General features: G+C 32.3%; 1 protein-coding gene across 2 annotated transcripts in view; it reads left to right on the forward strand.

Moving 5' to 3' along the window:
• The window catches only part of LOC126880111 (fatty acyl-CoA reductase wat-like), a 136,980-nt gene that overhangs the window by 5,640 nt on the left and 106,628 nt on the right, over positions 1-24,712 (forward strand). The window lies entirely within an intron of this gene.

Genomic DNA, 24,712 nt, shown 5'->3' on the forward strand with positions numbered 1-24,712 from the left:
CTGGCCAACGCAAAAGATCTGCCTTCCCATTCATTATTCTTCTTCTTGCTGCTTTATTTATAGGCTCATATCTGTTTTACTTCTATTGTTAGCCTAAATTAATATTATCGGACTACCATTTCCTGGAGTGTCCTATTTTCCTTCTTCCGATCTGTCTACTGCTATTCTCACTCGTCTGTTTCCTTCCTATATGTTGATTTCATTCAATTTTTTCTTTTTCTTTTTTTTTCTTGTCCACAGATGATTTATTTTGTTTATTCCATATCTCATTCTTATTTTCTCACTTATTACTCTATCTCTTAGAGTTTTGTTTGTTTATTGTTTAAGACTTTCATCTCTGCTTTCTCCAATAAGCTTAGTGTTTTGTCCTTACGTACCCTTGTTACCGCTGTGTACGTTGTAAAGTCATATCGCAAGTGATAAACTTATGGAAATAAAGGTAAGTTTAGAATTTTCCGCTGGTGTGTTGCATCTCTATAATACCTACCTACACTTGTTCGCTTCTAAGCTAATGATCGGGATGCCTGACCGACCAATGGAGCAGATCTGCCTTTTCATTTATCATCCTTCTTCTTGATGCTTTATTGATAGACTCATGCCTGTTTTACTTCTGTTTTTAGCTTCAACTGACATTGTCTCAGCTGTCTATTGTTTTATATTATTATATCCAAGCCTGGAGGATATCATTGCCTACATTTTTTCTAAATAACTTTTTAAGATATCCTGTACTATGTATAATGGAATTATGGACCAATGTCACACTAAAAACTGGCCCTCTGTATATATAAATGGTGTTTCTAAATAAGTTCTAAATAACTTTAAGGGGTAATTCTACTTGAAAAATACTGACAGTTTGCGATAGATATAGATACATGCATTGATATAGAAACGAATGTCGAATACTTTGTAAGCGTTAAAATATTTTATTTCTTACATGAAAACGGCCCGGTGGCGCATCGTATGAAAAACAGGGAAGATAGATTTTTGTACTAACAAATTGAACGAAAAATTCAAAAAATGATTTTTAATTTGAAATATCTCAGTGCTGTACTATTTTTTTAAATTTCAGGATGTCAAATTTTAATTTCAAATCTCAATTTTAATTTTAGTAGGTATGTCAAAAAATGCACATTAACTGCCTCTTAAAACATACCAAATTTAAACATACAAAAATTGTAGCCAACTTTAAGCTTCACATTACAAAATTAGTTAGAATGTTACAGGTTGTTCGATAACATAGTGACATATCAAAGTTTTGTTTTTTTTTTAAGTAGAACCCTTGTTGGTGTCCCTTGTTTAAAACAGGCTTGCCAGCTAAACGACACTTGATAAAATCAAGTTGAAAATCGAATTCATCGAATTTTTATTGTATTTTATTCATCTGTATTTTATTTTATATTCGAAATCTTCTCAACTTCTTCATTACAAATATATAAAGATTTAGTATGTTATACAGGGTATTTACAAAGTTATAACCAATTTTATATGAAAATCGTAACAAGTTTAACTCCCTGTATAAATAAAAATAAGCACAACGGCAATGATTTAATGATGCCATATTTTTTATGTATTGTCAAAATTTTCATAAATGATCGATATTGCTAATTTTCTTTATATTGAATACAGGGTGAGCCAAACGCAAGTACATTATTTTCTCAGTAATTTTAAATGAAACACCCTGTATTTTAATTTTTATATAACATTCCCTATGTCTAAATTTATTAGTTTTCGAGATATTTTTATTTTTCAGAGCAAATTATTAATTACGGGTCTAAATCTATCCAAATTTTAGGCAAGCCATGACTGAATTGTCTAAAACTGACAATTTACGTTTACTGATTATATTATCAATCTGTAAATAATCAAAGTTGGCTACAATTTTTTTATTAACTTTTATTGCTATCTATTACTATATCGGATCTACGGAGCTTTACCCATTTAATCAATCACCCTGTATGGATAAATCGATTTTTTTTATTTCAAAATATTTTAAAAATGTGACTAATGCAATAACATTTTAAAGTACGTTAATAAATCGATATCTACAAATTGATGGTGGGTCAGTGGCATTAGACTGCAGATCGAGAGTTCCCTAGTTCGAACACGGCTGAGTATCTTTTTTTAATTTTTTTAATAAATAATTAAAAGTTGATATACTTAAAATTTATATTTTATAAGTTAATTATTATATATACCATTTTAAACAACCGTGGTATTATAAAAAGTACTTTTTTATACTAGTGTAATTTTTGGAATTATAATTTTAACAGTTAATACACCTACTAAAAATTCATATTTTATTCTTTCGAAACATGTTGTGTCCTGTATATAACAAAACCGTGTTATTATAAAAAGTACTTTTTTATTATAGTGTAATTTTTGGAATTTTAAGCATTTTATATCGTCAAATTATTCTATATTCTTTCCTATAAATAATAATAGTACATTATATACCGCGGGACTGAAGTAGTACATTTAATCCTGAAGGTAAAGTTTATGGCCCGACCGCAGGGAGGGCCATAATTTACCTGAAGGATTAAATGTACTTCAGTCGCAAGGTATATACGATACTTTTCGTACTTCCGGTATGATTTTATTAATTATTTCAATAATTTCAATCAGTTTTTTCTCTCTTCAACTCATTTAATAAACTGTCTTTAAAATAAGTTACCATAGTAACATTGCGTTGTGACAGTTATAATTTAGAAACATTGTCATTACTAGTGTCATTGTAAAGAAACATTGTTATTGATAATTATTGGTATCATGAGTGAAGAAGGTGTATCTGATATTGATAAAAGAGCAGCCGAAGTAGGTGAAGAATTGTTACCACCGAAATCTAGAAAACTATACGAGCAGCAGTACGATGCTTTTAAAAAGTGGTGCCGCTTAAAAAATGTGAGACAACCTACTGAAAATGCGCTGTTAGTCTACTTCGATGATAAATCAAAAGCGGTTTGTGCCTCAACTCTCTGGGCACATTACTCAATGCTGAAATCGGTTATTAACATTAGAGAAGATATTGATATAAGTAAATTTCCAAAATTATTAGCTTTTTTGAAGAGAAGAAATGAGGGATTTAAGCCAAAGAAGTCAAGAATTCTCACGTCTGAGCAGGTAGATCAGTTCTTACGGGAGGCTCCGGATGATAAATATTTAATGCTTAAGGTAAATTTGGAAATTTGTTTATATTCAGAAATTTTAAGAAATCAATTTTTTTGTAGGTTGCACTTATTTTGGGCGTTGCGGGAGCTTGTCGTGGAAAAGAGTTGGTTGATTTAGAAATCGACGATGTGAGAGATTTGGGCGATTCCTTCCTAATTGCGATTAGAAACACCAAAAATAAAATTGACCGAAATTTTGTGATCAAAAATTCAGAAAACAGTGCCATCAGTTTTGTGGCGATATTTCGGAAATATGTGGCATTGCGAAAGACAGGGACAACTCATTCAAAATTTTTTGTTCAATACATCAACAAAGAATGTACTACGCGAGTAGTAGGAAAAAACATGTTTGGTACAATTCCACGGCAAATAGCAGCTTTCTTGAAATTAGAAAATGCGACGTCTTATACGGGACATTGTTTTAGACGCACATCTGCGTCTTTGTTAGCTGATTCGGGAGCAACAATAGACGTGCTGAAGAGACATGGAGGATGGAAATCCTCCAACGTGGCCGAGGGATATATTGAATCGTCTATTAAAAATAAACAAAAAATTTCAGATAAAATATTTGGTCAAGTCGCCGATTCGTCCACTATAGTTATGCCACAGTCCTCATTCTCGCTTCCTGTTTCCGCAGGATCTTCGAAACAAACACCACTTCAATATGAAAAGGACCTATCTGTTACTCGTCAGTTACCTGCTGCATTAACCCAGGAAAGACTGGTCAATATGACGAACTGTCACAATATTAATTTGAATATTAACGTTAATTACCATTCTAATTAATTATATTTTTCAATAAAATATCCCTTAAATTCGTTTGTTTGTGATTTAATCGTTCCGGGAGTTTCGTCAATATTTAATCCCGGAGGGATTAAATGTGACACTTTAGTACCTGTCACAAGGGAGTGAAGTTGTCACTTTAGGCCCGGAAGTACGAAAAAACGTTTTATTATAAAACAGTTATTTTTTATAAAAGTGTAATTATTATTTCTGTTTTGTGGAACCACTTATTTTCTCATGCATATCTTTATGCAGCAAAATGCTATTCATTGCATGAAATAACAATAACTTGTTATCGGTACATATAACATATTAGTTATCGGTAATAAAATTACTATATATGTAAATGTAAAGTATATTTACATCGCGTTACAAAAAAATTGTATTGTCAATTGTTTTTCCACAATGTTAAATATATTTTGCTATAATAAATAAATTATAGTGTTTGTATATTAATGTTACATATTAGTAATTACTATTATATACAGAGTCTTTCATTGGGAAACAGATTGGAGTTACAGGGTGTTATGTGTCTTACCGGTATTGTTCATTTCTTTTTGAATCCATAACCTTAGAACCACCGTGTACATTTTTTATATTAGGTATACGTATGTCTCATGCAGAATCTAAACGACTCACTTACTAGCATATTATCATTTAAAAAAAATAACAAAAATTATGAAGTACTTGTGATCTCCATATTAAAATTTTAAAAATTCGTTTGCATATTTGAAAATATCACTATAAAACTAAGTTCACTTAGGGGCCGGGTCTGAACCTCATTTATAAAAGTATCGATAAATTTCAGCTCCGAATTAAAACGTGTTTTTGTTAGTTTACACCCAAAATTAAAAAACAAGTTTGTAATAAGATTGAAGTTAAAGTGGTAGCTACATAAGTACAGAAGAGAAGAAATTGCAAGTACAATTTTCATTTCGGTCATATCAAACCATTTAAAGGATATTGTTGAAAACTAACCAAACAGAAAATCCATTTTTTTTTTAATAAAAACGCCGACAAACCAGCTTAATTACTTTAAGTCATGAGCGGCTCTAGACAATTCCATCAATGAAGAAAACCAAAATTAAAAATGGATAGCAATTTAACTCATATAGTAATCACCAAACCATTATCAACACCAACCACTTCTTCCACATCTTCAACATTAACCTACTCCAATGCCGTAACCAACTTTAACTTCCCATCCAGAGAACAAGCAGTCGTTTTGTCATCTGTACCAGACACAAAAATAAATGAATATATATAACAGCAATAGGAACTTTAGTACGACCAAAAAATATCCTCTTCGCATCCAAAATCTCAAACAACCGAGTATGCATCTATCTTAGTAATACCAGAATCGTAGAAAATTTACTACACAATCACAAATCCGTTTCAATACAAGGAAACAACATCGAGATCAGAAGAATAATTACTCCTGCGAGCCGACTATTAGTGATATCAAATGTCTGTCCCAGTATTCCAAATATTATAATCGAAGAAGAGCTCAAAAAATTGAAACTTACTGCAATGTCTAAAATAACATTTTTAAAAGTTAGCATGCCTGAATCTGAATATAGGCATATATTAAGGTACACAGTGAAAAATATCGGGATATAGTGAATACGCATGTGAACCCCCTCGCGAGTGATGTGTTTAACACCATATGTGAAGTGCGCCGCTTAAAAAAATTTAAACCAACGGACCTGATAAGCAGGTTTAACTAAGTGTACTCGGAATAACAAACAAATAACGGTTTTAAATAAATAGGTTAATTATGTAAAGGAAATAATTCACTGGAAATATTTCCTACATGTCCAATGTAAATATCCGATCATTTACTTATTGTCCTTTAATATTACAGTATAGCCCGAAATAAACAGTACTGAAACTGAAACATAGCTTTTTCTTTCTGCACGCTGTCATACCCAAATTACCTTGTAAATATAGACCTGCCAAGTAATTCTTAACAATTATTGATTATTAGGAATTGCTAAGAATTACTTGGCAGGTCTGTACAACTTAATTTTCGTATGACAGCTTGCAGAAAGAGAAACCTATGTTTCAGTTTCAGTACTGTTTATTTCGGGCTATACTGTATATATGATATGTGACAGATTGTAAATATACTGGGAGTTAATAAAAAATATATATTAAGCTTTAGGCGTCAAGTATTTTTTATTGTTGCTCCAACAATTAATAATCTTATCCCAAATTCACTTCTATAATATCTCACGATAATACCCCTTATAGTCGGAAAGATAGAAGCGGATTTTGTGCGTGATAAGTAATATGGAAAAACTATACAGGGGTATGTTGAATTAGTTGTGTACATGACTTTCCCCAACGGCCGGAAACCAGAGTGGGGGACGAGGGTAGTTATAAGGGGTCAAAATCACGGTTTTTATTATTTTTTTTGTGACGCTCATGATCGAGATAGTGCACCAACATTTGGGAATAAGTAGGTCATGACGTAACTAAGTAAAATCTTCAGGGGTGGCTCGCTGCGTGGCCGACAAAGGGATGGGACAGGGGTGAATATAAAAAAAATAGGGGTTTTTTCCGACTTTCGTGATTGAGATAGTGCACCACAATTTGGGAATAAGTAGACCATGACATAACTAAGTAAAATCCCCAGAGCCGGAAACCAGAGTGGGGGACGAGGGTAGTTATAAGGGGTCAAAATCGCGGTTTTTATTATTTTTTTGTGGCGTTCATGATCGCGATAGTGCACCAAAATTTGGGAATAAGTAGGTTATGACGTACCTAAGTAAAATATCCAGGGGCAGAACACTGAGTGGCTGACAAATGTGTGGGGGCAGGGGTGAATATAAAAATTATAAGGGATTTTTTGTGACGTTTCTAATCGAAACTCGCCTACGGCTCGTGTCCAAACTTCATCATCGTGAGTAATAGTCATCATTACATGCTCGTTGAATAATATACTATTTTTGTCTTTATTTATTACGCTAATAACCTGAGTGGTTGATGCGGATAAATAAAAATAAAAAATAAATAAGATCACTTAGTTATTTAAGTTGACTATATATGTAGGTTCGCTTAAATTTTTTATTCTGACAATTTTATAATGACTTTACTTTTGAAATTATATTGCCATTATTAGGAACTCTGAAATTAAAAAGAAGGTAATATCAGCTGCAAAGTAGTTCCGTTTTTTTAGTCGAGGAAATGAAACTGAAAAATGGCAAAACCTCGCAATTTTTTCGTCCAGCATCGATTTGTACAAAAATTTGGGATTAGGCTCATTTTACCCTCTAGTTCATTTTCTATATTGAGCTGTTGTACACTTTTGGTTTGTTAAGGGTGAAAACAACCCCCAATTGTAAAAAATTGTAAAAAATTATAAAATTACATTTTAAACTTTAATATTGTCAACATTTGGTTCTTATTAGTTACATAATGATTGTTTTATGCTTTAAGATATACTATCATAATATTTCAACCCTTAAAACCACCCTTGTTGGAGCTATATATAAAAAACTACTTATCCTAAAAGAATAATTTCGGCTTGCATCGATTTACATAAAAATTTGGGATTAGGATCATTGCACCCTGTACTTCATATTCTATAACAAGCTCAAGGGCGTCCATTATTTTTAGGAATGTAAACTACCCCTTATTTTCAAAAATTATATAAAATATTATAAACTTTAATATGGGTAAAATTTGGTTTTGATTGGCTAAAAATAATGATTGTTTTATGGTTTAGGATATAATATCATAATATTTGAACCCTTAAAACCCATCCTTAAGAACATTACAATTTTTATAAGTAGATAATTTAATAGATCTATAAGTACAGAAAAAAAGTAGAATTAAAGATTTACAAAAACATTTATTTACACAAAAATACGAATTTACAAAAATGTAGAAGTACAAATACAAATAGTTTTTAAGTCATCTTCCAGTATACCAACCAGTTCTGTGGTATTATACATGCATTGAAAATGTTCCATAAGCGAACTATTCAAATATTTCGAAAAAAAAATGGTTTTCTAAACATAGCTCCTTCATTTTTGGCGATAAAAAGTTTTTTCAAAAATGATTTTGTAGGGATTTTGAAGAGAGATAAGACTGTGTAAATTAAATTCCGTTAGATCGCTTAGTTTTTAATTGGGGTGGGTTTAAAGGGCTCGAATAAGGGGGTGTTTGCTCGTAAATAGAGGTTTTAAACAGCTATATCTCGCTAACTGTTTACTGTAATGAAAATCTATGCACAACATAATTTTAATTATTAAAAAAGCTACAATTTAGTAGTCTATCATTTTTTAGTGTCTCCAGTATTTTGGAGATATTTTGAAGTAAAAGGTGAAAAATACGAAATTGCAAAAAATTAATTTTTCTTTAAACTCCAATTTTTCTAAAATTAGGCCTTTTAAATAGGTCAAACCTATTGGGTGTATTGAAAATACAAACATGCAAGAAATTGCAGAAAGGTGAAGACCAATTTTTAATTAGGAGGGTAGTTAGGGGGTTATTTTCACTGATTATTTCGTAGAGAAAAGCAGGTACCGACCTTTTTTTTGATAATAAGTCGCTCTATTTTCATGCTAGAAATTTTTTATTATTATTCTTTGAAAGGTTTAATTGTATACTTAAAAAAAGATAGTTAAATTTTTCTCGAAAAATGCAAAGTTTTCCCGTTATTTGGCTTTGAATATTTCAAATTATGTATTTGAAGAGAAAAGCTAACCTTTGACATGCCGTATCTCGGTTTGTATCGATCTTAAAAATATTATAGAAAAAGAACTTAGTTTGTATTACTAAAAGATAAAATTTTGTTATGTGCAGTTTTTTTTTATTAAATGCGTATTTTTCGCGGTATTCTCAAAAAACCCTCTAAAAAAGTCGATTTTTTCGACGAAAAATTGGTACATTCAAACGCGAATAACTCGAAAAATATTAGTTTTACGAAAAAAATGTAAAAAACATATTTTTCTTAGAATTACCTTTTACATCGATTTGCATGGTTAAAATGTAATAAAAAATTCCAACCCCGAAATGGGGTGGCAATTACCCCCAAGGTTTTAGCGTACAGCGGCATGATATAGAAAATTATCCTTGGACTATTCCCTACCTTCTGTGAAAAGTTCAAGTAAATCCATGCTGGACGAAAAAATTGCGAGCCAAAAGGCTTCATTTCCTCGACTATTTGAGATTATGAATCCCACGATTAAAGGGACCCCCCGTTAAGATAGGCAAAGTGCCCTCACTCTCAGAATTCAATTTTTTTAATTTTTTTACGTTCTGTGCAATTAAAAAATGAGATAACGCGGATTTTTAGCTCGCCACCCCCCTTACCCCTCCCCCCACAGCCTAAAACGTAGATTTTTAGATTTAATTTTTTTTAGTTAAGTTGCAATTGATTTAAAAATTTCAAAAAATTGACACGTGTAGCTGAGGCTATTACAAAACATGTCCATTTTTTATGGACCCTTAGGTCGAGTGTACATAACCTCAAATTTTTTTTTAACTTTTTAAAACCTATAACTTTTTTTTGGAGGGAGCTGTAGGTCCAATTTTTTTGCATTTTGTGTATTTTATCAAAAGCTATCTCTCTGATTTTTTTCAGATATTTCCGTCAGGTGCGCCATCTTGAAAAATCCGGAAAACTGTTTTTTTAGGGGGTTTTTAGGGATTTTCTCCATTTTATAGACTGCAACATAGATCAACTCAAGGTTTTGTTAATAGATTATGTATAATTTGAAATAAATGAGTATTTTAGCATTATCAAAAATTGGGCAAAATACCTTTAAACCCCCCAAAAACCATGTTTTTTTAAGTTATGTAAGGGTTTTTGCGGGCTTAATGATATTATTTTTTGAGATCGATACAGCCTGAATATTTTTTTTATTTTTTTTACGTTATATGTGAATAAAAAATAAGAATAATCGCATTTTTAGCACACCACCCCCCCCCCCCCTGCCCCACAAAAACGTAAATTTTTCTATTTTTTTTTTTTTTGTTTAAAGTTGCAATTAATTTAAAATTTTTATGAGGCGTCTACAAAACATATCTATTTTTTATAGACCCGTGTAAGTCGAGTGTACAATACATATAACCTCAAAATTCCTTTTTTATTTTTTTAAAACGTATTTTCGACTTCCAATCAATATTTTTTTAAAACGTCCAATGAATATTGTACATCTCTCTCTCTCGCGGACGGCCGCTTCAATACATGCTTAGCGCTCATTTTTAATTATTAAAAATAATAGCAATAAAATAATGACAAAAATTTCTTTAGGCTATTGCAGGGGGACTTTAAACTTTGAGTTGGTCACTTTATGACTTTCATAATAATAATTTTTAATCGAGTTATTAAGTCTTGAAAATGGCCATTTTCGCGTTTTTCAAATTTGAAATTGCATGTAACTCGACAACAGTCAATTTTATAGAAAAATCACAAGATACCTTTTTTGCTCAGCTTCATCCAGAGAATCTAAAACAAATTTGTCCGAAGTGAAAAAATTGATTTTTTGAATTCGTTTAAAAAAATGTTTAAACAATTTTCCGATCGCGGTACTGCCTGGCACCTTGTGGATTTGTTGTAAGGACCTGTTTTTGAGTAAGTTTGTGCAAAAAAATTAAACGGAATAATTTACCTAACGGGACAAGCATACAGCGTGGACTATTTGCATTTGGAGCCAAACGTAGACGGTTTGTAAAATACACAAAAGACAAAAAAAATTAGCAGCCATCGCCAAAAAAAGTTATACATACCTATTAAAAAACAAAAAAAAATGAGGTTATAATATGTACACTCGACCTTCGGGTCCATAGAAATAGACGTTCTGTAACAGCCTCAGCTCTGCATGTGAATTTTTTGTAATTTATAATTTAATAATTAGGTACTAACTATTCTAAATGCGACATAAGCCAAAATTTAACTAAAAAATGATTTTATTAACGTTTCGACGTCCACCACGGACGTCGTTGTCAAAATACAAAATATTAATAAATTAAACAAAAAGGTGGCTTGGTAAAAAAATCTTCTAATAATTTAATTTAATCTGACTTATTTATATAAATCGTCCCAAACCATTTTTTCAGTGCGTCACAGATTATCGAATTCTCTCTATCGCATTACAGATGGAAAATAAAATCATTTTTTAGTTAAATTGTGGCTTATTTCCCATTTAGAATAGTTAATTACAAAAATGCCACAAAGAAAAAGCTTCAGAACAACATTTTTAATCTAATTGCAAACCAACTTAAAAAAAAAATAAAATCGAAAAATTGATATTTTTGGCTGTGGGGGAGGGGGGATAGGGGAAGTGGGCTAAAATTGCGGTGAGTCCTAATTTTTTAAAATATAGAACGTAAAAAAATAAAAAAATATATTCAGGCTGTATCGACCTCAAAAAATATCATTAAGCCCGCAAAAACCCTTACATAACTTAAAAAAACATGGTTTTTGGGGGGTTTAAAGGTATTTTTCCCAATTTTTGATAATCCTAAAATACTCATTTATTTCAAATTATACATAATCTATTAACAAAACCTTGAGTTGATCTATGTTGCAGTCTATAAAATGGAGAAAATCCCTAAAAACCCCCTAAAAAACAGTTTTCCGGATTTTTCAAGATGGCGCACCTGACGGAAATATCTGAAAAAAATCAGAGAGATAGCTTTTGATAAAATACACAAAATGCAAAAAAAATTGGACCTGTAGCCCCCTCCAAAAAAAAGTTATAGGTTTTAAGAAAGTTAAAAAAAAAATTGAGGTTATGTGCACTCGACCTAAGGGTCCATAAAAAATGGACATGTTTTGTAAAAGCCTCAGTTACACGTGTGAATTTTTTGAAATTTTTAAATCAATTGCAAACCAACTAAAAAAAATTAAATCTAAAAATCTACGTTTTAGGCTGTGGGGGAGGGGTAAGGGGGTGGCGAGCTAAAAATCCGCGTTATCTCATTTTTTAATTGCACAGAACGTAAAAAAATTAAAAAGATTGAATTCTGAGAGTGAGGGCATTTTGCCTATCTTAACGGGGGGTACCCTTTTTTCAGTTAATTTCCCCTTTTTTCGTCCATTTCCAAGTTTCTCACTGGTTCTTGTTCTGTTATTCAATATTGGGTCTTTTATTGGTTTATTTCCAGTCCATTTTTTGTGTATTATTATTCTAGCTTTAGTACCATATAGGATAAATCTTCTTAAAATGAGAGTATGTAACAATAATTAATATGGTTACCTAGTTGAAAAAATTAGTTTATCAACATCCACGTAACATTTGTGGCCATTATAAGAAAAGGTTGCCGACCTGTGCTTAGTGTGTTATCAATGTTTTTAGTAAACATTCACGGTGACAAAGATTATTTGGGAATAAAATAAATTCAAAAATTCTTTTTTTTTAATAGCCTATACATAAATTACATTATAGTACATTCTTTTATGGTTTTTGCTGTAAATTTTAAAGAACCTCTTGGATTGACATGAAATTTGGCGTACGCATAGCTAACATGTCAAAGAAAAAAGTGGTATGGTGCCGATGTGTGCTTTTGCCCTGGGGGTGAGTTTCACCCCATCTCGGGGGTGAAAAAATATATGTCCAAGATAAGTCCCGAAATGAATAAACTGACTAATTTTAAGCAACTTTTGTTCTATAGTTTTTTCACCAAATCAATACTTTTCGAGTTATTTGCAAGTGAATATGTTCATTTTTCAACAAAATAACCACGTTTTTAGACGGTTTTCGAAAAACGGTCACATTCTTACACGGTCGAAAAATATATTCTTAGCAAAACTATAGCCTATAAAAAAGTGAAAAAAACGGTGTATATATTAGGTCTGTATACCTAGCAAAAGCAGAGTTATAGGTAATGAAAAATAGGTTCCTACTCGAAAAATTCCAAATAGAATAATTCAATGTGAAATATTCAAATAATGAAGCATTCTCGGGGAGAACACATTAAAACTTTTTTAATTAAGTGTTTAAAAAAAGCTTTATTTCTGTTTTTATAAAAAAATTTCTAGCATCAAATGTAAGCAAGTTACGCTCAAAATAAAGTTGGTCCCTTTTGTGTTGGCAAAAAAAAATCAGGAAAATCACCCGCCAATTAGCAACTTAAATGAAATTAATCGTTACCGCTTCACAAGTTACTTTACTTATGTTGTGTTTATATGATCTGTAAGTTTCATCGATTCAAAGTGATTATTTTTGAAAAAATTTGGTTTTAAAGTAAAATTTTTAAAAATTTTAATTTTGAAAAAAATGCTTTTTTTTCAAAATAACTTAAAAATTGTTAGAGATACCAAAAATCTTAAACAACAAGTCGGCTTCACTTTTCTGAATATTTTGTATTTTTTTTTTTTGTTTTTCTGTAAGACAAAAATTGGTTAAGATTCGGTGTTTCTTTTGCATACACTCGTGATAAGTGACTCGTTCAAGCCCTTTTAACTACAGCTCTTTCAAAAATAAGGACTTTGAACCTATGAAACTTACAGATCATATTATTTCCGAAGCAAAAAATGATCAGACCAAAATTCAAAAATGCCATTTTAAACCTTTGCTAATCTGCTAAAATACGAATACTCTAAATAATATATATAATTACCCTATTTGTACCTGTAGCGATTTAAACGAAAAAACTGCGATTTTTGACCCTTATTTGTTAATAACTAAGTTTCTCGTCCGAACTGTGACGGTCATTTTTGTATTTATAATGTATTAGGTATATAGTACCCAAAAAATCCATTTGCAACCTGGCTGCTTAAGTGTCCCGACAAAAACCTTATTTCTCTGGACTATTTTTGATAATTTCTAATACAATGGGTGTCAATTGAAAACCTTAAAAAGGAATTCGAGGATGGTTTGAATAAACTTTACGTGGAGTAGCATTAGGTCTATGCTACTCAGAGGCGGGTTTACCCATTGTGCAGGTTGTGCGGTGCACACGGGCGCCGGGATGTTGGGGGCGCCGAGCGCCAAAGAGCGGGTCCTTTCCTTTGTTTCAACAAAAAATATGCTTTAAAACGATTAATGGAAAATAACATTGGCACTTAAGCGCGATTTATAGATTGCCGCTCGTCTGGCCGTCCGTCCAACGGACATGCGGCAATCTTTTGATTCATTTGAAGACATACCGACAATGTTTCCCAAATCGGTTGCGGAACCGATAAAGGTCAAATTGCTTGGAACTTGCCGGGCGTTTTCAAAAGCGTTGGTACACGTGTCACGGGGTAATTTTGCGAAATAAACTTTGACGGAATGGATTAAGTATTATATTTACATAAGTTAACATGTAAATATAAAGTAAAGCGGCTTGTCTTTTGATTAAAATTATTTAAAAGGAAGATTTTCTTTTATTACTACCACAATATATTGCGACTTTCAGCAGAGTCAGAGCGCGGAGTCAACATTGTCGCAAATTCGATTGACAAAGGACATCGCACACATCTTATGGAAAATATAATGTCACTCATATTCAGTAAAATTTATACCAATAGATTCGTTTTAAATTAATGATCAAATCTTATCATTGCGCCAACTCTCTATTTTCAAAAATAAGAGCAGAAATTGATATAAATAAATCTGAAATTAAATGGGTAGGTACATAAGTTAGAGAGAGAAAAAATATTTTGAAATACCCAGATTTTCGGTACTCCATAAATCAGCGGATTAGTTTCACTAATCCGCTTAGGCCCAGTGGGATTTAAGCTGTTATGAATAGCACTCAGAGCAATAATGCTTGTAAACTAACATTTAATGGACTCCAAAAATGTGATTTCTATAAACTTTAATTGCAATTTGCGCCGTAATTAATCATAATTAAGAGTTGGCGCAATGATAAGAATTGATCGTTATATTAAAACGAATCTAATTGTATAAATTTTATTGAATTTGAGTGACATTATATTTTCCATAAGATGTGTGCGATGTCCTTTATCACTAGTAAGTATTGAACGAACTTGAAATAAAAATTGAAGTACGTGATATTATTCAACATTTTACTAATGCAAAAAAACGAAAAGTATCTTTTCTATAATTATATTATGTTGTAGTATGTGCGTCCTGTAATAATTCGTTAATAAATTATTTTTTTTTTAAATAATCACAAAGTTGTTCTTTTTTATTCATCTAACCAATTCCTTCCTAAAAGTACTATTTACTCGTGTAATCTGTCAAATTTCCTCAACCAATTTTCAACCTTACCTCATAAATAAATAGGTTCATTTTTAATTAAATATTTTGAACAGATTTGGGTAGTTCTGACGCCGTGAATAGGTACCTATTAGCTCCCGATATCATTTAATATTGCACTATTTGCATCTGGATTTTTGTTTACATAATAAACGTACCTAATACCCTCTAATACCCAATATACTAGTGCTAAGTAGGTACCTATTCGACTACTCCATTTTGACTGCGCGTCTACCAAAGGGCGCCAGGGCATCGACTGCACACGGGCGCTTCATGAGCTAGAGACGCCTCTGATGCTACTTTTAGAAGGCGACTATAAAAAACTAATTTATGAGGTTAAAGAAGCACAAGAATTGTGCGACCCTTGCGAACTGCAGCAAATATGTCATCCAAAGGTTCTGGTCAACAGTGGCGTGCTGGAACTTTTCAAGTGGCCCGGTGATTTTATAGAAAAGCGGCCTCCCATCATTTTACCTTCTATTATCAGGATGTTTTATTGTTATTTATAAAATCAAAAAAAAAACAAAAATATAAATTATTTTTAAATCAAACATACAACTTTAAACTTAATGATTTTTTTAATTTGATATATTTTTTATTTAAGAATATATATATATATATTTGATATATTTTATTTACAAAAAGAAAGAAAGAAAAATAATTTAATAATGAAGGGTTTGCCAATAAGTACGTCTGATATGGAACAGCTTAAGAATGAAATAGGAAACTTTTTAAATAAAGAGCTACGAATAATGGCAGAGTTAAATAAGGTACAAAAGATCAACGACGATATGTGCATTATTGAGTTTAGTAATTTTGAAGACAAACTAAGAGTACTAAAAGCAAAAAGTAATCTTAGAAGTTATAGACAACACCGCGTATACATTGAATGCGATTTAACACTTAAAGAGATTGATATGCAGAAAAATCTTAGACATATAGCAGCAAAAGAAAAGGCAAATGGCAAAAGAATAAAAATGGGTTATGGTTTTATCGTTATTGAAGACACCAAATGGAGATGGAACCATAGTACGAATAATATAGAAATAGTCAGAGATAATGTAGCAGCAACTGGTTTAAAAAACTACTAGTTAATGCAAATTCGAGGATGGATATGGATACGAACATGGCACAGATTATGGACATGAGAGAATATAACAAAATCGATGCGAGTCTTGACAAAAATATGCAAAAACTAAACCATAAAAATACAGACAATGAAAGAACTATGAATGCAAAAAATGAAAAACAAAATAAGTATTGGAAAATTGGGTTGTGGAATATACAAAGTCTAAATGGTAAAGAAGAGGAACTTATTGATGAGTTTGAAAACACAAAAATGGATTTTTTGCATTAACTGAAACAAAGAGAAAAGGTAGTGGATGTATTAAAATGAGAAATGAGCACTACATGATTTTTGGAGGTGTTAATGAGTCAGAACGTGCGAGGGCAGGAGTTGCCCTAATGGTTCACAGAAATGAGCATAAAAATATCACTAGATGGAAAAATATTTCGGAAAGACTCCTTAGAATAAATATGAGTAAAAACGAGAAGACAACAATTATTGTTGGGTATGGACCATCGGAAAATGAAGCCAAGGAACTCAAAGATAGCTTCTGGGAACAATTGCAGGACGAAATGGACCAAATAAATCATAAGGTCATAATAGTAGGCGATTTTAATGGGCGAGTGGGGTCAAGCAATGAATATGACTACCCTATAGGACCATATGGAGAAATGGTCAGGAATAATAATGGACAAAGAGTCATCGAGTTTTGCATCATGAATGATATGCAAGTTAGTAACACATTTTTTCAACACAAGGAGATTCATAAATACACACGAGTGATGGATTCGCGGAACGAAAAATCCGTTATTGACCTAGTATTAGTACAGAACAGATACAAAAATGAAATAGCGGACGTGCGTGTTAAAAGAGGCTATGAGATCAGCTCGGATCATTTTCTCGTTGAAACTAAAGTAAAGACAAGGAGAGAACAGGCATTTAATATTAAAAATGAAGAAAATCGCTACGAACAACCAAGTATTAAAGTATACAAACTTCAGTCTGAAAATATTAGGAAAGAATACTGTCGTAAATTAAATGAAGAAATACGAAAAACAAATTGGAAAAATGAGGAGGATATAGAAATATTATGGAACATTTTTAAGGAGCTGGTGTACGCAACTGGGAGTAAAGTATGTGGGATAACGAAAGGAAGATATCTGAAAGGTACAGCTTGGTGGAATAATGACATAAAATTGGAAGTTTCGAAGAAGAAAAAATTGTGGAAAAAGTATATAAGCAATAAAAGTGAAAGTAATTATCAAGAATATAAGGAACAGAGAATACTGGTTAAAAATAAAATTAAAGAAGCTAAGAATCGACAATGGGAAGAATTTGGAAATAAAATGGAAAGTGATAGTAAGGGGAATGCGAAGTTGCTTTATGGACTTTAAAAAATCTAAGACAAAAAAAATCAAACGGATTAACAGGTTTAGAGGACAAAGATGGTAACATATTATTAAAAAATGAAGAGATTACCGAAAGATGGCGAGAACATTTTATGGAGTTATTAATGGGAGACAACAACGAAATAGAGAATGACAGGGAGGAGTACAATTTAAATGAACAACAAGATGATGATGACATAACATACGAAGAATACAGGGAAGCAATTTTAAAATTAAAAAATGGCAAGGCTGCAGGACACGATAATATTAAGGCTGAGCTAATTAAATATATGGAAGGAGAAGGATTACAATTACTATGGAAGATCATAAGGAGCTGTTGGCGTACCGGATGCATACCTAGAGATTGGACGCTTGCAACTATTCTACCATTACACAAAAAAGGCGATAAACATAAGTGTTCTAACTATAGAGGAATATCATTGTTGGTAGTTGCTAGTAAAATCTACGAAATAATACTAGAGAAAAAGCTGCGAGAAAAGATCGAGGCCACACTGGATGACAGCCAATGCGGCTTTAGGCCAGGGCGAGGTACAACCGATCTCATATTCACGGTGAGACAGTTATCAGAAAAAGCCCTAGAGCATAACAGTAAGTTGTATCTCTGTTTTGTGGACTTGGAAAAAGCATTTGATCGGGCGCCACGTAACAAGATCTGGGAAATATTAAACCGTAGAAATGTGAAACCGAAGTTAATCCAAGCAATAAAGAGTATATATAAATGTACACGTAATAATGTAAGAACGAACAACTGCTCATCTCTTGAATTCTACACAAGGACAGGTGTAAGACAAGGTGGTGTTCTGAGTCCTTTGTTATTTATCACTCTAATGGACGAAATTGCAAAAGAATGCAGGGGTAAGGTAAAAAGAACTAGGGTTGGGGTGTATAAACTTCAACAAGTTTGCGTGTCAGAGTTGATATATGCCGATGACCTGGTTATTGTGGCAAAATCAGAAAAGGACTTGCAGGTGAATGTGAATGTTTGGAATGAGGCCTTTAAGAAATTTGGGATGAGAATAAATATTGAAAAAACAGAAGCTTTAGTAATATCGAAAACACAAGAAAATATAAATGTTAAGTTGAATAATGAGACCATTACACAAGTTGAGGACTTCAAGTATCTAGGATCAACAATGAATGGGCAAGGAAATATAGAACCAGAAATAAACAGCAGGGTAATGAGTGCAACAAAATTATACTATGCACTAAATAAAAGTTTTATTAGGAAGAAAGAAGTAAGCCTGAAAACAAAAATGAAAGTATTTCAAACCGTGTACGAGCCGGTGCTACTCTACGGTAGTGAAACGTGGACAGTGAACGACAACATCCGTAGTAAAATCCAAGCATGCGAAATGCGATATTTACGTGCGGTATCCGGGGTGACCAGACGTGATCGTATAAGAAATGAAGACATACGTGAAAGGTGCGGTGTTGGAAGGACTTTAGACAGACTTGAAACGAAACAGTTATCGTGGTTCGGACATATGGCGAGAATGAGTGAAGGTAGAACTGTAAAGAGGGTATGTAAAGCGGCATCTGACAACAAACGAAGAAGAGGCAGGCCAGCAAGAACGTGGAATGCAAATATTGGAAAGGCTTGCGGAAAAAGAAATATTGGGTGGAGAGAAGCAGAAAGACTAGCTACCGACCGAAAGGCATGGAGACGTCTCATTTCTCCACTTACCTCGACACCGTAAGGTACAAGAGGACGGCTTAAGTAAGTAAAATTTTTTATTTAAGAATAAGCAATAATTTTACTAATAATAAATGACATGTGTGCCAATATTGTATACAGTAAGGCAGAAACCATGATTTCCTGAATAAATATAATATGAATTTGATGTAGTAATTAAGATAAAAGTAAAATAAACTTTTGAGAATTTTTCAATCATGTATTAAGTTGAATTTTAGTAAATCGATTATACAAGAGAGTACAAGTACAAGTACAGTGCAAATACTTTAATTCAACAATATTTAAAATTAATTATTTATATGGGAAATAAGCCACAATTAAAATGAAAAAAATAATTTTATTAACGTTTCGACGCCCAAATCGGGTGCCGTTGTCAAAATACAAAATATTACTAAAATAAATAAAAGTGTTGTTGCTAAGCAAAAAAATTCTTCTAATAATTTATTTAATCTCACTCATTTATATTGGCAATTCAGACATATATTATACATTTTAAAGTAGAAGACTTTAAAATGATATTGCCAATATTTATGAGTTGCGTTCCTGGGACGACTTACTGAAAGATAGTTCATTTAAAATGTTAATACAATGAAATAATCTAAATATTCTTTTGCAATTATTTTATAAAATAATAACTTAACTCTCGACCAATAATTTCCGCATTAAAGTAGATTTTTGAGCAAATTCGTCGATTATTTCATCATTTTTAAGCTCATACAAAGTTTCTTTTTCTATAGCCATTAGTATAAATGTTTCCAAGTGATCTTGTGTTAAAGTACTTCTTAACTGATTTTTTATGTATTTCAACGTTGAAAAGCTTTTTTCGCAAGATTTCTGTGTCACTGAAACAATTAATAAATGCTTATATACTATTTAAATTTGGATAAGTACACTGATATAAGTTGTACTTATGCAAAACAGCGTAACAGCAAGCTATACAATATTTTTTATACTTATTAGTACCACACGAAGGTGAAGTTATCACGATATCAACAACATTGTCATTTGTTACTTCATGTTCATTATCACTTAGATTAATAACATCATCCTTCATAATTTCTGTAGACTGAACATATTCATCATTAACTCGATCTTCTATAATTTCAGTATTTTGAAAAATCCTATTTTTTAATACAATCCATTTATCAGCACAATCCACGAGTTCTTCTCTAATTGAAGTCGCAATTATGGTTGGATAAAAATTTCTTAATTTTTCAGTAAATGATTTAAATGCCGTTAAAAGTATACCATTTTTTATTGTCAAAATTTCTAGGATGTAGAGTGCATATAACATCATAAATTTTTGGATTCACATCACATCATATGTCTTGATCAAATCGTTTTTCAATACTTCCAATAATTCGGAAAAAATGTGGAAGACATTTTTTATTCTGCAGAGTACATACATGTTTTAAGGAAATTGGAAAAATTTAAATTTTTTTGAAATGTTTTATTAATATTATTAGCAAAATTAAAATCCGATTAGAAATTAAAAAATATTTTTTTTGTTACATCTAAAAAAGGACATCGCACACATCTTATGGAAAATATAATGTCACTTAAATTCAATAAAATTTATACGATTAGATTCGTTTTAATATAACGATCAATTCTTATCATTGCGCCAACTCTTAATTATGATTAATTACGGCGCAAATTGCAATTAAAGTTTATCGAAATCACATTTTTGGAGTCCATAAAATGTTAGTTTACAATCATTATTGCTCTGAGTGCTATTCATAACAGCTTAAATCCCGCTGGGCCTAAGCGGATTAGTGAAACTAATCCGCTGATTTATGGAGTACCGAAAATCTGGGTATTTTAAAATATTTTTTCTCTCTCTAACTTATGTACCTACCCATTTGATTTCAGATTTATTTATATCAATTCTGCTCTTATTTTTGAAAATAGAGAGTTGGCGCAATGATAAGATTTGATCGTTAATTTAAAACGAATCTATTGGTATAAATTTTATTGAATTTGAGTGACATTATATTTTCCATAAGATGTGTGCGATGTCCTTTTGTGAAAAAATCCTATCTGACCGGCCTCAAAAGGCTGCGGCCTCTCGGTGATTGCACCGATTCATTTATATGGCCAGCACGCCACTGCTGGTCAAGGTTTTCTCAGATGCAACTGTAAAACGTTTTGTGGCGACAATAAATGTTTCTGTAAACAAAGGAACAAACAATGTAATTCAAAGTGCCATGGATCGCTGACATTCAAAAATAAATGAAGAAATTTGGTTCTAAAAATTTTTGTGTTTAAAGCTTATTTTTATCTGCATTTTTAAATAAAATTACAGTCGGAAAAATGAAACAATACCCATGAACGATCACATCAATCACTTATTTTGTATTTGCTATCTTTTTCTATAACAAACGTTTGTTATTTATAGAAAAAGACAGCAAATACAATATACGTAATTGATGTGATCGTTCATGGGTATTCTTTCATTTTTCCGACTGTAGAAGTTTCGTTATGTGGGTATTTGTATTTTTATTTACATCTGTATATAGCATCATTTACATATTTTATAGCCATCATTTTATAATAATAGTCTCCCGTTTTATACCGCTAACGCGGCTTTGGGATTATGACAGGGTAGTCTGATATATCTAGGGCCTACGGTATACAAGGAAGGTAACAGGGCCAGTGCTACGCTTCCACCGCCTATTATTACCCCTGGTTTTACCGAAGGTACTCATTTTATTCAGGCTGAGTCGACCTGGGGCATATAGACCTTTTAAAAATGTCTAGATGTTCCCGCCGGCGCTGGGTCTCGAACCCCGACCTACCTGCGTGGAAGCCAAGCGTACTACCGCCTGAGCTATCCGGGCCCTATTCTTATTTTTTGTCCTTGCTAGTCGTTTCTGCACATTTAGTCTGCTAGTCGTTTCTGTCGTGCCTTAAAGGCCCATTTATACATACCCGGGCCGTGTCCGTTCCGGGTCAGTGCCGAGTCCGGGTATTTTTAATGCAATATTTACATACAACCGGGTTGTGGCAGTGTGCGTAACGGGCCGAATAAGAGAGGAAAACGTTATTACATATCTCTGTGTAAAAGATAGTTGAAAATATTTCGGCTTGGATAGAAGATCTCACCTCACAATATCTATTGCTTGTCTGTTTTCCAGCAGTCGCGTTCACAAAACAATAAAATCGTGTTTATACAAGTCCCTGCGATCCGTGTCATTTTCGTGCATCGCCAGTGCCGACAGCAAAAATATCGGTTGGGATTAATTTCAGACCGGGCCCGGGCGGGCCCCGTCCGGGAAACGCCAATGTATAAATATGCTCATAAGAGTACATATTGTTTTTTTTTTGGACCGGGCCCTGTCTTAACATGGAACGGACACGGCTCTGATATGTATAAATGGGCCTTTATTAGGGTTATTAAAGAACAAAGGTATGAATTTTGAAAAACTTATTGAAAGCCCTTTTGTGTGTTGTTATACGTTTGTTAAAGGTTCTGCTAGTTTGACCGATGTAAGTGTTTGGACAGTCACCACATGTCAGTTTATATACACCACTCTGCAATTGCTTTTCATTTAGCTCCTATTGGTCTTATGGTCTTAATGTATTTGCTTAAGTTGTTGTTTGTTCTGAAAGCTCGTGTTATTCCTTTCTTTTACATTGCGAGCAATAAGAGCCAAAATAAAAAGCCATGAAAGAGTGGTGTACCTGTAAAAACTGACATGTGATGACTATAAAAAAACTTACATCGGTCAAACTGGCAGAACCTACAACAAACGTATAGCAGCGCACAAAAGGGCTTTCAATAATAGAAAAACAGCTTCTACGCATGCACTTCACCTTCTAGATCATAATAATTCTTTTATTGAACAGTTTCAAACTGGAATATCCAACTTGTAAGTATTGAAAACAAAAGTGTTTTACTGTTTTATTGTTAGATCAAATGACCTTCCATCAAGTAACGGTCGAATCCATCACCCATGTTGAGCTGTCCCTCCCCCCCCCCCACACTTACAAAAATTAAAAAATAAATAGCGCTGATTTATAAGCTTTCATATTCCGCACATCAAATATTTTGAGCTCGTTACACTAAGCAGGAACTTAATATTTTAGTGGGGGGGGGCGGTCGGGGCTGAGTCAGTCAGTCAAAATAGGGATATTTAATCGATCTTTGCGGCAGAATTACGAGCTATTTATGAGCTCTTGAAATTATATAGTTTCGCTTTTTGAGCTCATCCCCTTCACCCCCAAACAACCCTTTAATTGATTAAACTTAAGAGAAATATACTGAAAAAAATTAAAATATATCGTATCGCGGGTATAATTTCTATACCTTATATATTCTAAGAATAAACTCTTAAATCACGCGCAATCGATTATTGAGCTACAATCCCTTCGCAAATAAACCACCCCATCTTCCCGGCTTAAGAGAGAGTTGAACTTAAAATGCATTAAATTAATTATTTGGCGACTACATATTGTTTAATAATTAATGAGCTTGCAAAATACACGCATTTCAATTATTGAATTGCAATTTTCTTTCTATAGTGCAGTCACTGAAGGTAAAAATCAACTGCGACCTTCGATTTCGGTGAACCTCCATTAATTTTCACAAAAATTGGTGAGTGGATAGAGGATACCTCAAGGAACAAAAATAACATGGTACCAACTTGCAGTTTTTGCCTAGGGTAGATGTCACCCCTTCTCGGGGGTGAAAAATACTTTATTAAAAATATCTCCACAAATCGATAGAAGGACAAATTCTAAGCAAAATTTGTTATATAATTTTATTAAAATAAATCAATACTTTTTGAGTTATTAAGGATCAAATATTTTAATTTTTGTTAAAAAAAATGCATGCTTTAAAGCGAGTTTTCATAAATAACTCAAAAACTGTAAGTTTTTACAAAAAAGTTTTCATCCCTAAAATCGAAGATAATAAAAACTACATATAACAAATTTTTATAGGTTTTATAGGTAATTGGATATATATTTCTTTTCTGTGAGTATTCAAATCTAAGGGTCCAGGCTTAAATAGCGGGAACACGATGAATTTTATAACACTTACTAAATACTTGTCAAAGTACTTAGAAATACTTATCAAATGAGCTCCAGAAAAAGTTGATAGCACCAAAATTTATAGTCCGAAGGTTTTTAAAAAAAAATAATATTGTTTTTTTTTTCGAATAACGCTGTTAATTTTTATGGTATCAGGCACATCCAACTATTTGAAAGGTATATAAAAAATAGTTGGATGTGCCTGATACCATACCATAAAAATTCAGAGTTATTCGAAAAAAAAAGCAATATTATTTTTTTGGAAAAACTTTTGAAGTATAAATTTTGATGCTATCAACTTTTTCTGGAGCTCATTTGATAAGTATTTCTAAGTACTTTGACAAGTACCTACCTAAGTGTTATAAAATTCATCGTGTTCCCGTTATTTAAGCTTGGACCCT

The sequence above is a fragment of the Diabrotica virgifera genome, chromosome 2 (genome assembly GCF_917563875.1).
Source record: "Diabrotica virgifera virgifera chromosome 2, PGI_DIABVI_V3a".
NCBI classification, from domain to species: Eukaryota; Metazoa; Arthropoda; class Insecta; order Coleoptera; family Chrysomelidae; genus Diabrotica; species Diabrotica virgifera.